The sequence below is a fragment of the Anastrepha ludens genome, chromosome 3 (genome assembly GCF_028408465.1).
Source record: "Anastrepha ludens isolate Willacy chromosome 3, idAnaLude1.1, whole genome shotgun sequence".
In the NCBI taxonomy this organism is placed as follows: domain Eukaryota; kingdom Metazoa; phylum Arthropoda; class Insecta; order Diptera; family Tephritidae; genus Anastrepha; species Anastrepha ludens.
In genome coordinates, this window is record NC_071499.1 from 83,958,816 (window position 1) to 83,972,502 (window position 13,687).

At 34.2% G+C, this 13,687-nt stretch overlaps 2 protein-coding genes and 1 long non-coding RNA gene across 7 annotated transcripts in view; 1 reads left to right on the top strand and 2 right to left on the bottom strand.

Moving 5' to 3' along the window:
* Nucleotides 1-3,021, bottom strand: part of LOC128858305 (carbonic anhydrase 2) — a 41,453-nt gene extending 38,432 nt beyond the window's left edge. Inside the window, exon 1 of the mRNA XM_054094466.1 lies at nt 2,693-3,021. The gene's annotated coding sequence lies outside the window, so the exon portion shown is untranslated. The remainder of the gene's footprint in view (nt 1-2,692) is intronic.
* A 1,222-nt stretch (nt 3,022-4,243) lies between these two features.
* LOC128858306 (rho-associated protein kinase 1) overlaps nt 4,244-13,687 on the top strand; it is a 73,490-nt gene continuing 64,046 nt past the window's right edge. For 3 of the 4 annotated variants that reach the window (XM_054094468.1, XM_054094470.1, XM_054094471.1), the window contains exon 1: nt 4,245-5,341. The gene's annotated coding sequence lies outside the window, so the exon portion shown is untranslated. Of the gene's footprint in view, nt 5,342-13,687 lie in introns of all 4 variants that reach the window. The other variant, XM_054094469.1, reaches the window with a different exon arrangement.
* On the bottom strand, nt 11,381-13,288 carry LOC128858308 (uncharacterized). Of its 2 annotated transcripts, none has more exons than XR_008453996.1 (3): nt 13,228-13,288; nt 11,605-11,802; nt 11,381-11,541 (listed from the first exon to the last, which is right to left on the bottom strand). It is a non-coding gene; the product is annotated as an uncharacterized LOC128858308 (long non-coding RNA). The 2 variants fall into 2 exon arrangements; XR_008453997.1 differs by lacking the exon at nt 13,228-13,288 and adding an exon at nt 12,477-12,649.

Here is a 13,687-nt window from a genome sequence, read left to right on the forward strand (position 1 = left end):
ATTCTTTCTTTCTTATACTTATACATCTCCCAACAGTGTGGCGACTTTTAGGAAATTGACAAAGCGAGATGCCTCCCCGTACCAATTAATTGTTCAGCCCCGCCCATTTTTCGAGAGCGTCGCTTCGTTGAGAAGCGCTTTATTAGACCAAGAGCCAGAGTCGAGTGGTTAATCTGGGCTTTTTGACGCTGAGGTGGTAAAATTTTAGCGACCCTTGTTTATATCTTTCGTCTATGTGTTACAACAGCTCGATTTGATTTCGAGTTTTCCGTTCAAGAGACAGTGTCGGACCGTGGCAAAAACTCAGTACGTCAATAGAAGTCTCCCATTGTAAGCTGAATTTTCCGACTGTGAGGTCAAAGATGCATTCACTGCACATGCTGGCATTAAAATCAGCGAGCATAGTATTGATATCGCTCGTAGGTGCGCTTCAAACACTCATAGAAACGGTTGTTATTGTTATTGTTGTAACAGCATAAACATTCCCCATACATACTTTCGATACTCTAGCGATAAACAATCCTTGGCGGATATACTTAAGTCCAGGTCGTTACGGGAACCGATTGTTGTTGGAAGAAGCGGTATTTGGTCGTGGCAACCTTCTTTTTCCTCGGATCATCAGAATAAATGGGTACGATAAAAAAGAATTTCACTTTTATGTGGACTTTGGCAAGACGCCTGTCTAATGGAATGAACGCAAGTTCCCTCTCCCATTCCAAATTTACGCTGTTTTGTAAGTCAGTCGAGCAGAGGACCATAAAGTTTCATTTTGAGTGCGAATTCTTGTTTGCTGCTTAAGTCTTTCGATTTCAATAACGTAAACGTATTTACAATAGTACAAAAATTTACAAGCACATACACATGCATATTTTTGTATGAGTAGTACAGCTGAACGAACTAGTCTTAAAACATTTGAATTGCTTAACATTTGTTGTTTGTGAATATTTTGCAAAATTCAATAGAAGTCAAGTTCGTTTGTCAGAGTAGAGCGCGTGATTCCAAAAACTCGTTTTATGCAAAAGACATTCGTCGTGGGCAAAGGTGGCAAAACAAAAAACGATAAAAATGTAAACAATACTGATTTCAAGTTCACACTACAATGGAAATACATATTTATATACAATAATAACTATAAAAGTGCTTAAATATGTTAAAAATTTATTGACTTGCTTCGGGGCCTACCTAACGGAATAGAGAAAACTGAGTTTAATGTGCGGGTGATACGCGACTAAATTAATACATATGCCAATTTCGAAGATGTTTTACTCATACAGTTTTACGGTTCAATATGTGATGAAAAAACATCTACCGTTCGGAGTCGGCTTGAAGCTGTAGGTCCCTCCATTTGTGGGACAATATCAAGACGCACGCCACAAATAGAAGGAGAAGCTCGACCAAACACCCGATAGAGTAGTTAATTTTGCTCTACGTATGTATGTCGATAAATTAATGTGCATTGTATAATAATAATAATTCAAAGTTGTAATATTCTTTAGTGCATACCAAGAAAAATAGCTTGTGTAAACAATCAAATAAATAGGGAAGATCTTCTATTTAAAATGTTATAAAAATTTTGGCTGGCTACACAATATTCCTCTACTACACAATATTCCCTTACTATTTAAGTATTAAGAATAATTTTCTTATTTTCGTGGGTAAAAATGTATCCACTCTTCCCCGTTTGGAAAAATCAGCATTGTTTTGATTACTGTAAAAATATTTACAGCTAAGCACAGCGCTTTTCATTATAAACTTTAATTTGCAATTTAAACGACATATTAAACTTGTATTTTTCTTTAGAGGCAACTTCAAGCAATTAACGAAAAATGCAAACAAAACCTTAATTAAACGGGTGACGTCACCAGCTAGAGCTTAATTTATTTTCAATACGGTAGTAGCTTATTATTAACCCTTAATTACAACTACAAGCAATAAATTGCTGGTAATAAGGCCCAATATCAAGTTTATCTCATTATTTTCATAGCACATCAATTTGAACAAACAAAAAATGCCTTGCCCCAATTTCACAAAATGGAACTGAACAGCCGCACTGAATTGTAGTAGCACGACATAGTAGCGAATATAAAAACAAAAAATGAAGAACAAAACAAAACAAAAACAAAAAAAGTGTGACTACAAAGTGAAATCGACTATCAAGAATACGTGCATATGTATGTAGTACATATTAAGTACTTTAGCGTTTGATGACTTGGTCAAAAGAGACAGGAAAAGAAATTCGCGGAAATTAATCAATAATTTGCCGACAAGTGCAGGGTCACCGATAGAGTGCCGAACGCATTTTCTTCTATATTAATATGTGTATTCCATTAAGGCTAAAATAAGCAAAAAAAGGTTTGCCTGATTTTATTATATACTGCATAAATGTACATATTATTGTTTCCAATTGTGATTATCTGTAAGTGTTGAATTCCTTGCTTTCCTGTAGTACCAGCCGGTGAAGATAATCCAACCGGCTTAAAACTCAGCTGTACAATAATAAAGTTGGACATGAACAACAAAAACTCCACTGGCTGTAGCAATACTCAATGGAAAAATTCCATAAAAACCAGATATACTTATGCACTTTGCACACGCATACACAAATATTTATAGTTTTTGCTATTCACCAAAAATACTCAGTATGCGCCTCAGTTTGCTAATGATATTGTTTAAACTTTGGACTTGTATTTACCTGTTGATTTTGTTGTTGCCGCAAGTTGGTTAGCTTATCTACTATACGTATTACACACGAATTTTATGTGGTTCTACGCTCACTATTTGTCCCCAATTCGTAAAAACTTCAGTGATCACAAAATGACTTGCCAAAAATTAGAGTTTTTGGTCTTGAATTTACCGAATTAGTCGCACGTATTGGCTCTGTTTTATTTCGTAGTATATTAAATTCTGGCAATTAAAAGCCAAAAAAGTTCACCTTGTTGAAATACCACAACGATTATGCAAACACAGCGCTAAATAACAACATTCGATTTTTGACTGTTCGCCCATCATCTGTCATTTTTCACAACCGCAAAATTTCACAGTTATGATTGAGGCAGGGTTGTATGGAGCGCCAGTCCAACTTAACGAAAAACAGTGTTGAAAAGTGTTACTTGAAGATTAGTTAAGATGGTTAGGCAAGAGCGTGCACGAAGATATATTCCCGCTATGTCCAAGCGGAATTAATATATTTTTACTGCAACAGAGACACACCATGAGCCCTGCACAATATGAAAATAAATGGATAGAGAAAACATAAAATATATTATAAAACAAATATAAAAGAACTTAATATGCATCAGGGTAGCAGCAAGCAGGGGATATGTTAAATTACAAGATGTTTAAACCTCTTAGGTACTGTTGCCTCTCTGGACTAGCAAAACACAAACGCGCCAGACGGCATCAAGCGAAGGAAGCGAGGGATGGCCAAGCTCGACAACGCCAACATTTGGCCTTGCGATCCTCGGTTTTTACAACATTCACAAACTTTTTTTGGTTTTTGTTCGAGATTCTGAACCTTAAACTAAATTAATAACAATATTCGTTTTATCTGCATTATCTCTGTCTATATCGTCGTCTTCTTAATTGCAAAGAATAGAGCAACTAAAGCTCCATCATAAATTCGCCATCATAAATAACCGGACGCTTTATAAAATCTTATATTAGAATTCCGTCAAAAATCCATTTTCATATCTCCAAAACAAATGTGCAGGAAGTAGAAAACACAGTAAAAAGACAAGGCGAATTGGTTAACAAAAAAAAGGAAATTTTCCAAAATAATTTTTTAATTTTCCAGATTAATTTTTTTCCTTGTTCTGCTAGCTTTCGCTTATTTCCCCTTTTCTTTCCTTTTTTCGTTTTTGTGCTGACATCGTGGCCTTGGGATAGCGCAATCTTCAATTCTAATATTCCTGTTATCAGTTGAGCTTTACAAGGATTAGCTTTTAGTCAAGTTGCTTTTCAATATCTGAAATATTTCCTGATATAACTATAGACTAAAATTTTGCAATTTCCATGTAAGCTAATTTTTTTCAAGGTCATAGGCATTTTGTTACATTTTAAAGAAATTAAATTAAGAACAGTTTCTTTATGCAATTGATGCGTAGTTTTGGGCAAGTCGAGGCTCGGAGGAATTTTGAGGCAATAATGGATATTTACTTGAACATTCCGTCATTGCAACCCTGCATGGTTTATTTTTTCAAGTTGTTAGTAGTGTTTTGACTTTTTCTTTTCTACTAGCCGCTGACGTATACATGTGTATGTGTTTGTGTGTAAAGTAGACGGCGAGCGCATATTTTCATTGTCCGTCGGATTTCTTTTTTAAAAGTTCTTCAATAAAATATTATTTCCGAAATTTCAAACCTTCCAAACAAAATATAATTTCCAATAGATTTAGAGAATGTGAAAGCAATATGGAATAGTACCAAGGTAATGGAAGAGTCATAAAGTGTTTTTATGTAAATTCATGATGAAGCAACAGTGACTCGAAATTAAGCCAAGAAGCAGAGTATAAAAGAATATGAGTAACAAAAAGGCCGAAATAAATGAAACAAAAGTATAAAATTATATTTAATTTCTGTGTGCTAACTACGCAAATTCGGCGCAAAGAAGCGTGAATAGAAGTGAATGTGTGTGATATGAAATTGAATTATTTATTCAAAGAATTTGGCAAGGAGGAAAAATGTGTGGTAGATAATCAGTTCAATAACCAAATTGTTTTAGTGATTTGGCAATGGAAGTGCTAGTGTCGGTGGTGTCTTAAGATAGGAGATAGGCGTGATCCACAAGTTTGTGAAAGTTATAAAAACTCAAATACTACACAGAATTAGTTCGTTTTGCTCGGAAGTTAGATTCCGCAAGTGGTTTCCGCCGCGTAATTGTAACGCATCGCGTACGACGCTTTTGTTTTACTTGATTTTTTTAGTAACGTCTCGTGACCTCATCAGATCGCCGCCAACGTCTGCAACACCTTCCAACTAACAAACCAAGCTACATCCAAACATATAGACAGGCTGACAGGCAAGCACAGAGCCGTGGCGCACTTGGGATTGGGATTTGCCGTTGTTCGCGATTCGGTTTTATATTCTATTTTGTTTTATGTCTTATTGTTACCCACATCTTACGTATAGTTTGTACGTCTCACGTCTCGATCGCTACTTGCTTGCCTGTTTGGTTGACTGAATGAATGGTCGCTCAGTTGGTCTGCCGTGTTGTTGGTTTGCTGAGTGGCCCACCGACTGACTGACTTTGCCTCTTGTCTCTGTTGTTGCAGTATTGTCTTCCGTTTGTTTAGCTCGGTTCAGCAGTGCTTTGTAATACTACAGTTGAACTGCTGAGCTTGCAGGTAATTTATGCAAATATTTAAAATAAAATACACACATTTGTACTTATTAATTTACATACATAGGTATATCTTTCACTCGAAAATATGACTTGCTATAATTACAGGGTGTATTTGACTATAATTTATATTTAGCGTTTCTATTTGACAGATAATGTGTTATTAGCATTTTTTTAATTTCGCCCAAACTAATAGTTTATTTAAATTTGAAATTTGTTATTTAACTATTGTATTATTTTTTTTGTGGAATAAATGTATCTGCATAAATAAATTTTACTGTACTTGTATAAGGAATTGTTAGAGAAAAGCCACACCGAAATAAGATAACATTTATTCCACATTTGTACGCCGGAAAATTGGTTTCTTATCTGAAGTTTTTTTATTTTTAATTCAAAATCACATAAATAAAAAGAAATCTAGATAAGTTTATTATTTTTGTTCAAAAACTATCTTCTCAGATAATTTTGCTGCATGGGTCATACAAACGTGTAGTCAGGCGAACGTCGTAAAAGGTAACTTTGCCATAGTAGCCGCAGCTGATTTGTTTTTTTTTTTTTGGGATTTGCTGATTGGAATGTCAAAGTATTTTGATTCTTTGTTGTAGCCTTACTTGTTTGTTTATATTCTTAATGAAATTTTGTCATTTGAACGACCAACTTGCTAAAACAAAATACATGTAAAAGTTGTTGTTGCTCGAGTAAAGTCAGATGCATGCGCCCAAGAATAATAGCCTTCCGAATTCGCTGTGTCGTAAGAGTTCATGCATAAACAAAAAAAAAAAAAAGTGCCTTCCCCCACTGGAAACAATCAAACACAAGAAATTATACGCGCACACATATATTTTCTAGTCATGGCGTCTCTGCAAAAAAAACACAAAAAAATGCATTTTAACGCTTTATATTTTTGCGCTTTCACAATTTAACACACGACACTTCGTTTTCATTATTTTGATTAGTTTAAATGCCACAAATTCCAATATTACCAAGCCATTCACTGAATTTTCACATACATGTACAGTGGTGGCCATATCATATGCAACTAACATCCTATTTGTAAAAATGTGTACATATTTTATCATTAAAATTTACAGAATGTTGATTTAATGGGAAATTATATTAGTTTCGAATGTATATTTTTATTTTACGTTTTCAAACGAAAAGTATTTGTTCCCTTAAAGAAGATAGACTCCCATTTTTACATCAATCCTAAAAGAGCATGGGCAAAACAAATGCAACTCTTCAAAATAGTTTAAGTAACACTATTGTAACGGTACTTTATTCGTTCTGTCACTCAAAATGGCTTGTATACTGCATATAATATAATATCAACCGTTCCTGCAAATAAATTAGTGTGTTAATTTAAATAAAATTTCGCGGTTTTGATAATGGCAAGAGACAAATTTGGAATTGAACTTCGGAAGAGAATTATTGCAGATTTTCAGACAGCAATGACACAGAAAGGCATATCTGCAAAATACACAAAAGTACGATTTCGCGAATAATTAAAAGGTTTGTTACAAGAAAAGAGGTTGCTGTTATTCACCGAGGAGGGCGCACACGCAAAACCAGCCAAAGGACAGAGAACCTGATAGTACAACTGGCAAAAAAGAATCCTGAAATTGTTCCAAGACAAATAATAAAAGACTTAAATTTGCAAATATCCACGAGAAGTGTGCGTAGACGCCTTTTGAAAGCTTCACTGCGAGGTTGCCGTCCTGCACACAAACCTATGATTTCAATGAAGAACAAGGCAAAGCGTTTGAAATTTGCCAAGGAGCATCTAAATTGGCCGATTAGCAAATGGAAAACAGTCCTTTTCAACAAAGAGTCAAAATTTAACTTGATAGGTGGTGATGGAATGTCTTACGTGAGAAGACCAGTGAATAAACGGTATGATCCTCGTTATTGCAAGAAAACGGTTAAGCATGGTGGAGGCAATATAATGGTGTGGGGCTGCTTTTCTGCAAATGGAGTTGGACCATTACATAAAATTAATGGAATTATAGACCGCTATGGCTACAAAAACATTTTGGAAGACGTAATGCTGCCATATGCTGAGTGGGAAATGCCGGTGTGTTGGGTCTTCCAACAGGATAATGATCCGAAACACACGGCAAAATATGTAAAGCCTTGGTTTACCGAAAATAAAGTTGATGTTATGGAATGGCCACCACAGTCCCCGGATCTCAACCCGCTTGAGAACTTGTGGGAACTGGTTAACAGGCGGATAGACAGGACTAGCATTAGAAATGGCGATGAACTTTTTAATAAACTCCAAGAAGCCTGGAAATCGATCCCGATGAAAACCATTGATAATTTAATTGCGTCAATGCCGAAACGATGCGCCGAAGTCATAAAATGCAATGGGTTTGCAACAAAATACTAGTTTCACTATTTTTCACGATAGCTTTCAAAAAGTTGCATTTGTTTTGTCCACGTACTTTTTAAGCTGTGTTATAAAGGTAACATTTTTTTTTATATCTGAATAAATTTTGTTTAATTTAAAAATATAAATTAAAAGGGTACATACCAAACTAAAATAAATTAACTTTCAATCAACATTCTGTAAAGTTTAATGGTAAAGTACAAACAATTTTTCGTAAATACTGTGTTTGTTGCATATGATATGGCCACCACTGTAGATTTTCCCCTCCTTTTGTTTGTTGTGTTCGTTTTTTTTGTGTCGGAAAGGGAGCTGATGTCAGACTTGTCAAAATCGTGAAAAATAAAGTAACTGTTTTTTAAAGGCGCCACCTAAGGCACTCAATTCACCTTGGAATGCGCCTGAGTGTAGTTTCGATAAAGAACAAATGTTGTAATGAATTTAACAAAAATGTACCAATATTTACCAATAAATACTCGGCCAGTCACGTTATTCATTCCACCCCTCAGACCTTGTAAATTTAATTTTTTTTCACAATCTTAACTTTAACTTTATTTGTGAAGGTATTGATCCTTAGCCTTTGAAGCCTGACTTTGTGCTGTTCAAGATAGAATATTTCTGCATGAGTTGTATGTTATGAAAATGTTTGAAAAGTGGGTTTGTTTTATATAATACAATAATCACTCTTATTCTGCCTTAAGGCAATTAGAATTAATTTTTGTGTTGACATCATTGTACAGATCCATAGGTAAAAACACTCAGCTGGTTGCCAAAAAATGACCATAACTGAGTTCACCTGATTCCAAAACGTTCCATATGTAACATGGTTGCATAGAAAATAATTTAATTCTAATTAAAAGATTAAAAAATCGTATAAAAACAGTCTAAAAAATGTTGTGAAAATTCAGATATTTCTCAAAAAAAGAACATTATTATTATTTATAGTGGATATACACAATATAACACTAATTTAATTAGCACACTGGCTACTAGAAAGCATTATTATTTTTTAATTATATCTTAAAAATATTCATTATTGTAATTTTTCCAAGTCAAATATATTATTTTGATTTTTTTTTTCATTTCTTTTAATGTTACCATAAAAATTCTAATTTTGCATAGCAACCCCGTCAATACGCTCAAGCAAAAAGGTCAAGCACTCACACCACCACTCACTTGATTGCCTGTCAAACTTACACCAAGGGTGGCTGTGAAAAAATAGGAAGAAGAAGAGTGCATTTACTTGTAATTTTGTACAAGAGTTCACATCCGCTTAACACACACTATTTATTATTACTTTTGTTATTGCTTTAGTTTAAAGTAATTTATTAAATCACTTGCGCATATGCAAATTAAATGGCAGAGTTGAGCTGTCAAACTCGAAAATATGCTCATAGAATAAGAGACAAAAGAAAACAAGCGAAATCCCAATAAGCATTACTGAAATTAGATAGCGATATTATTTCTTTATTCCTGGGTGCAACATTTCTTATAAGAAATTATATATCAAATGGAAGGTACCAAAATGACAATACCAAGCATAGTTTAGTTAATTCTTTCTTCGACACGCAAACAAATTTGTATGGTTAGGTTAGGTTAGGTTTGGCAACCGCATCGCACATAGAGACAGCGATCATACTTAGACTACGAAATGGGTCCGTTGTGAACCGCAGGGGCTGGGCTACATTTCACCTTCCACATTGAACCATTCTGAGCTTTGGACAAAGCGTAAAAGGTTGCTGATACCTAAAGTGTATAGATTATATCGTCCCCTTAGTATTAAAATAGCCTATACATTTTTTGATGTTTTGAGAAAATGAATTTCAAGCTTTTTGCCGAAAGTAGCTCTCACTCAAATTTCGTTATGTCTGTAAATATTTATTATTTTTTGACTGACGTTTTGACCCACTTTGTGGAACTAGAATTTAACAAAATTTTGACCACATATAAAATCGACGATGGAGAATCCAAAAATTCAATAAAAAAATAATAGCCTATGAGCACATAGGCTATTGTTATACTAAGGGGACGATATATATTCATTAAGCTTCTGGCTAGAGCTGGACATGTATTTATAATATATACAAATTCAACGTTTTTTGTTGTTGTTGTATCAGCATAAACATTCCCCATACTTCCATACGGTGAATGCTGTTGGAGTGACAGTCCTTGGCCGGATATAAACCCGGCCGTTTCGGTAACGTAGAACCGACTGTCATGGCAACGGTTTTGTTCGTTGGGGATTTTTTGCTTAAGCTATAATAAAATGGTGTTTGTACTTAATTTTCAAACTGCTCCTCAGAAGTCTGTAGATGGATTAGTGGCGGCGACTTTTCTTAAAGTTTATACTGGCCGATTTCTAATGGGTGGAGATTTAGATGCCATAGCCCCTCCACCACCGCATTTCAGCCCAAAATCAATCGGCTAAACATTCCCCCAACAAAATAAACAAAAAATAAGAGTTTCAGTTATTTACAAATTTATCTTATTTTTTTGATTGTCCAAAACAAATCAATTGAAATAATTCTTTCAATAATTATCAAAAAATATTAACTTGAAGACTCTTGTTTCCGTGGTATCAAAGCAAAATATCAAACAAATTTAAATTTTCTCTTTTTTCAATAATTATTTACAAGTTATTTTATTTTTTTGATTAAGTTGAACCCGTTTTTTATGAAGTATGAGTTAATAAATAATAATAATTATAAAAAAATATTAACTTGCAGAATTTTTTCGCTGATATAAAAACCAAATATCAAAACAAATTTCATTTCGTTTTTTTTTTTTTTAAAGTATGCTTAGTTATAACTATAAAATGTTATTTTGATGTGCATTTTTTGGTTTAAGTGCGCAAACTTATGCTTCCTCTCAACAATTATAGTTTCCTTCTGTGGCTTCCTTCTGTATCACCCAAGACTTCTAGCGCTTCTTCAACCGCGATCTCACAATCACTACTTTGCTGGTGTTGTTTTCAGTTGAAGAGTTGATTTTTTTCACGATGAATAGAAGTTTTCCGTTTCATACGTAAATTTGCTATGTGGATATTTTAATTATTATTATATTATAATTACTATTTCTACACGAATGTGTGGAGTGGCCAGTGAAATACATCTTAATTTATTTGACTCTGTCCAAATTCTCTGTCTCAAAGTTTTTCCGTACGGGTACCGCTTAAAAGCGTATTCCTCCCTTTTTTAAGTCATCACGTTATTAAATAAATAAATAAATAAATAAAATTACTCATCAAGCCTGTAGATTGTAAAGACAATAATAAATAACAGTGATAAATAATGATATGTGTGTGGTTCTCTTTCAGTGGAGTTCATTTAAAAATAAAATAAATAATTGGCGTGTACACTTCTGTTAGGTGTTTGGCCGAGCTCCTCCTCCTATTTGTGGTGTGCGTCTTGATGTTGTTCCACAAATGGAGGGACCTACAGTTTCAAGCCGACTCCGAACGGCGGATATTTTTATGAGGAGACTTTTTCATGGCAGAAATACACTCGGAGGTTTGCCACTGCCTGCCGAGGGGCGACCGCTATTAGAAAAATGTTTTTATTAATTTTGCCTTCACCGAGATTCGAACCAACGACCTCTCTGTGAATTCCGAATGGTAATCACGCACCAACCCATTCGGCTACGGCGGCCGCCTTTAGTTCATTTAGTTCATAATAATTGAAGCGGCTTTAAATAAGGGCAACCGATCTTATGGGTAAAAGTGGCTTCCGTGGAAAGCTGAAGTCCTCCTTCTTCAAATCTACATCCTTTGGTTGCCGGAAGCTTATAAATAGTTTTCGAGTTAACCACTCAACGCGATTTGCCTATAAATGCTATCTCAATTGATTTAGTTTGCTAATTGTTTTAGCAGTTAATAACTAATTTACATTTTCAAAGTTTTTCGAATTACTGCTCAAATTCCAGGGAAGCTAAAGGAATATAACGTAGATGGCTGGTAATCTCCATGTCAGTGTTCTTGGCTCAAATTTATATCCTTCATTAATGGCTCATATCCCGACGAGTACACCATTTCATCTTCTTGCAGGAACAATTGCTCAATAGATACATCGAAAGCTCTACAAAAGCTAAAGAAAAGTATAAAATAACAACAGAATAAGATAAACAACAAAAGGATAAGATAAATGAACAGAAATGCAAGTGAATGCAGTTGTAACATAGAATACTATAAAAAGTATCACGATTACTCAGGGAATTTACTAAAACTGCACAAAAAAATTTGAAAAGCCTAGGTTTAATAATAAGCAATCTTAAAGCTAATGCGGATGTATGGCATACTACTTCGAAATACTCAGGTGATAAACCTTCTGGTCTTACAGAGATTACCACGTATAATTTGTTTCATATAGTCCCATACTAAATAAATAACGAAAACGGATACCAAAATACATACATTTATTATTTGGGTTTAAAGTTTCTTGTGTGCATTTATTAATAAATATAAATAGACATTTAGTGACCAATGGATCGGACATAGCTTGGTTTCTTTTAAAAATACTATGAAAACACCGCCCAATATTTTTCAATAATTCTTATTTTATTATTGGGTCTATAATTTGAATGTGGGACCAATGGAAAACAATTTTCAAGATGTTATCACTCGGAATCTGTACATTTTTCTGATATTTTATGGAAACTTTGCAGACCAAAAAAATTATATTAGACCAAGAAAGAATCAAGTAATTTTTGGTTGCCTTCAGTTGCAGTGAATTGTATTATTGTAAGAACATTTTTCATTTACCAAAACAAGTGAAAATTAGAAGGATATTTTCCCGACAGGCAGTTTTACATAATTCGAATGACACGAATTTATATGCGACCAAGAACTGCTGAAGTGCAGCATTCCCTAAAAATGTACGGGAAATGTTTTATGTAGTTTTATAGTACTTCGACGAATTAACGAATCAACTCTTGTAAATCTCTTCCTATAAAGAAGTAAAAAATATATAGATATATCTTGTCACCATTCCACAAAAAAGTCTAAAGTTGTCAAAGTCCATCACGAAAACAGCTGAATACAAAATATCGCAAAAGATCGATTTTTGATAGTCAGGGTCGCATGGTACGACGTGACCGATTTGGTGTTTCCTTTTGCATTTTATAAAAAGGAAAATGAAGCTACCACTTCAAACTTGCTCTCTGTTCTTCATTCGAAACGTTGGGAATTTTGTAGTCTAACAAATATTATATCCAGTGTTTTTTATGAGGTTAATAACTAATCTGGTATATAATTTCTTGGCAATAATGTCTGATAATTATATCCGGGATATGTCCGCCACTCCTATGAGTTACATGGACCAATTTTTTACCACTTTTTCCAATAAATCTGGCCGTATGCCGTGGTGGCATGAATATTGCAATAAATGGATTGTAAAACGCGCTGTAAGGCAAGTGGTGCCATCTTGTTGGAACCAAGTGTCGTTGATGTTCAGCTAATTAATTTTTGGAAACGTAAATTCAGTCAGTATGACGCGACAGCGCTCGCCATTCACCGTAGAGCCAGCTTCTTCCTAATTTCAAAAGAGGTAAAACTCGATGATGCCGCCAATGCTCTATGATCTTTGCGAAGTTTTTGTTTTTCAAAGTAAATTTCCACGATTCGGAAGCGTTTCGCTTACTGAACAAAAGTATCAACACATTGTACCATTCTCACCTGTCAAACCATAGTTATCGATATCGATAGTTTTTATGCAGTTAAAAAGCATCGGATAGGTATGTTACTTTTTGAGATCGAAAAAGCTGTCCTTGTCAAAAGAACATGTGATTTAAAAATAAAGAAAAGCTAATAAATTTTTTTAATATTGATTTTAATATTTTTTAATTTATGTAGTCTATTGTTCAAATTAGATTCTGAGCTATGTATATTTTCATTTGAGATGGAGACTTTTTTATATTTGCAAATGTACGCCACTTTATTTCGTCTAGTTTCTGTTCCGGATATGTGCACATTAT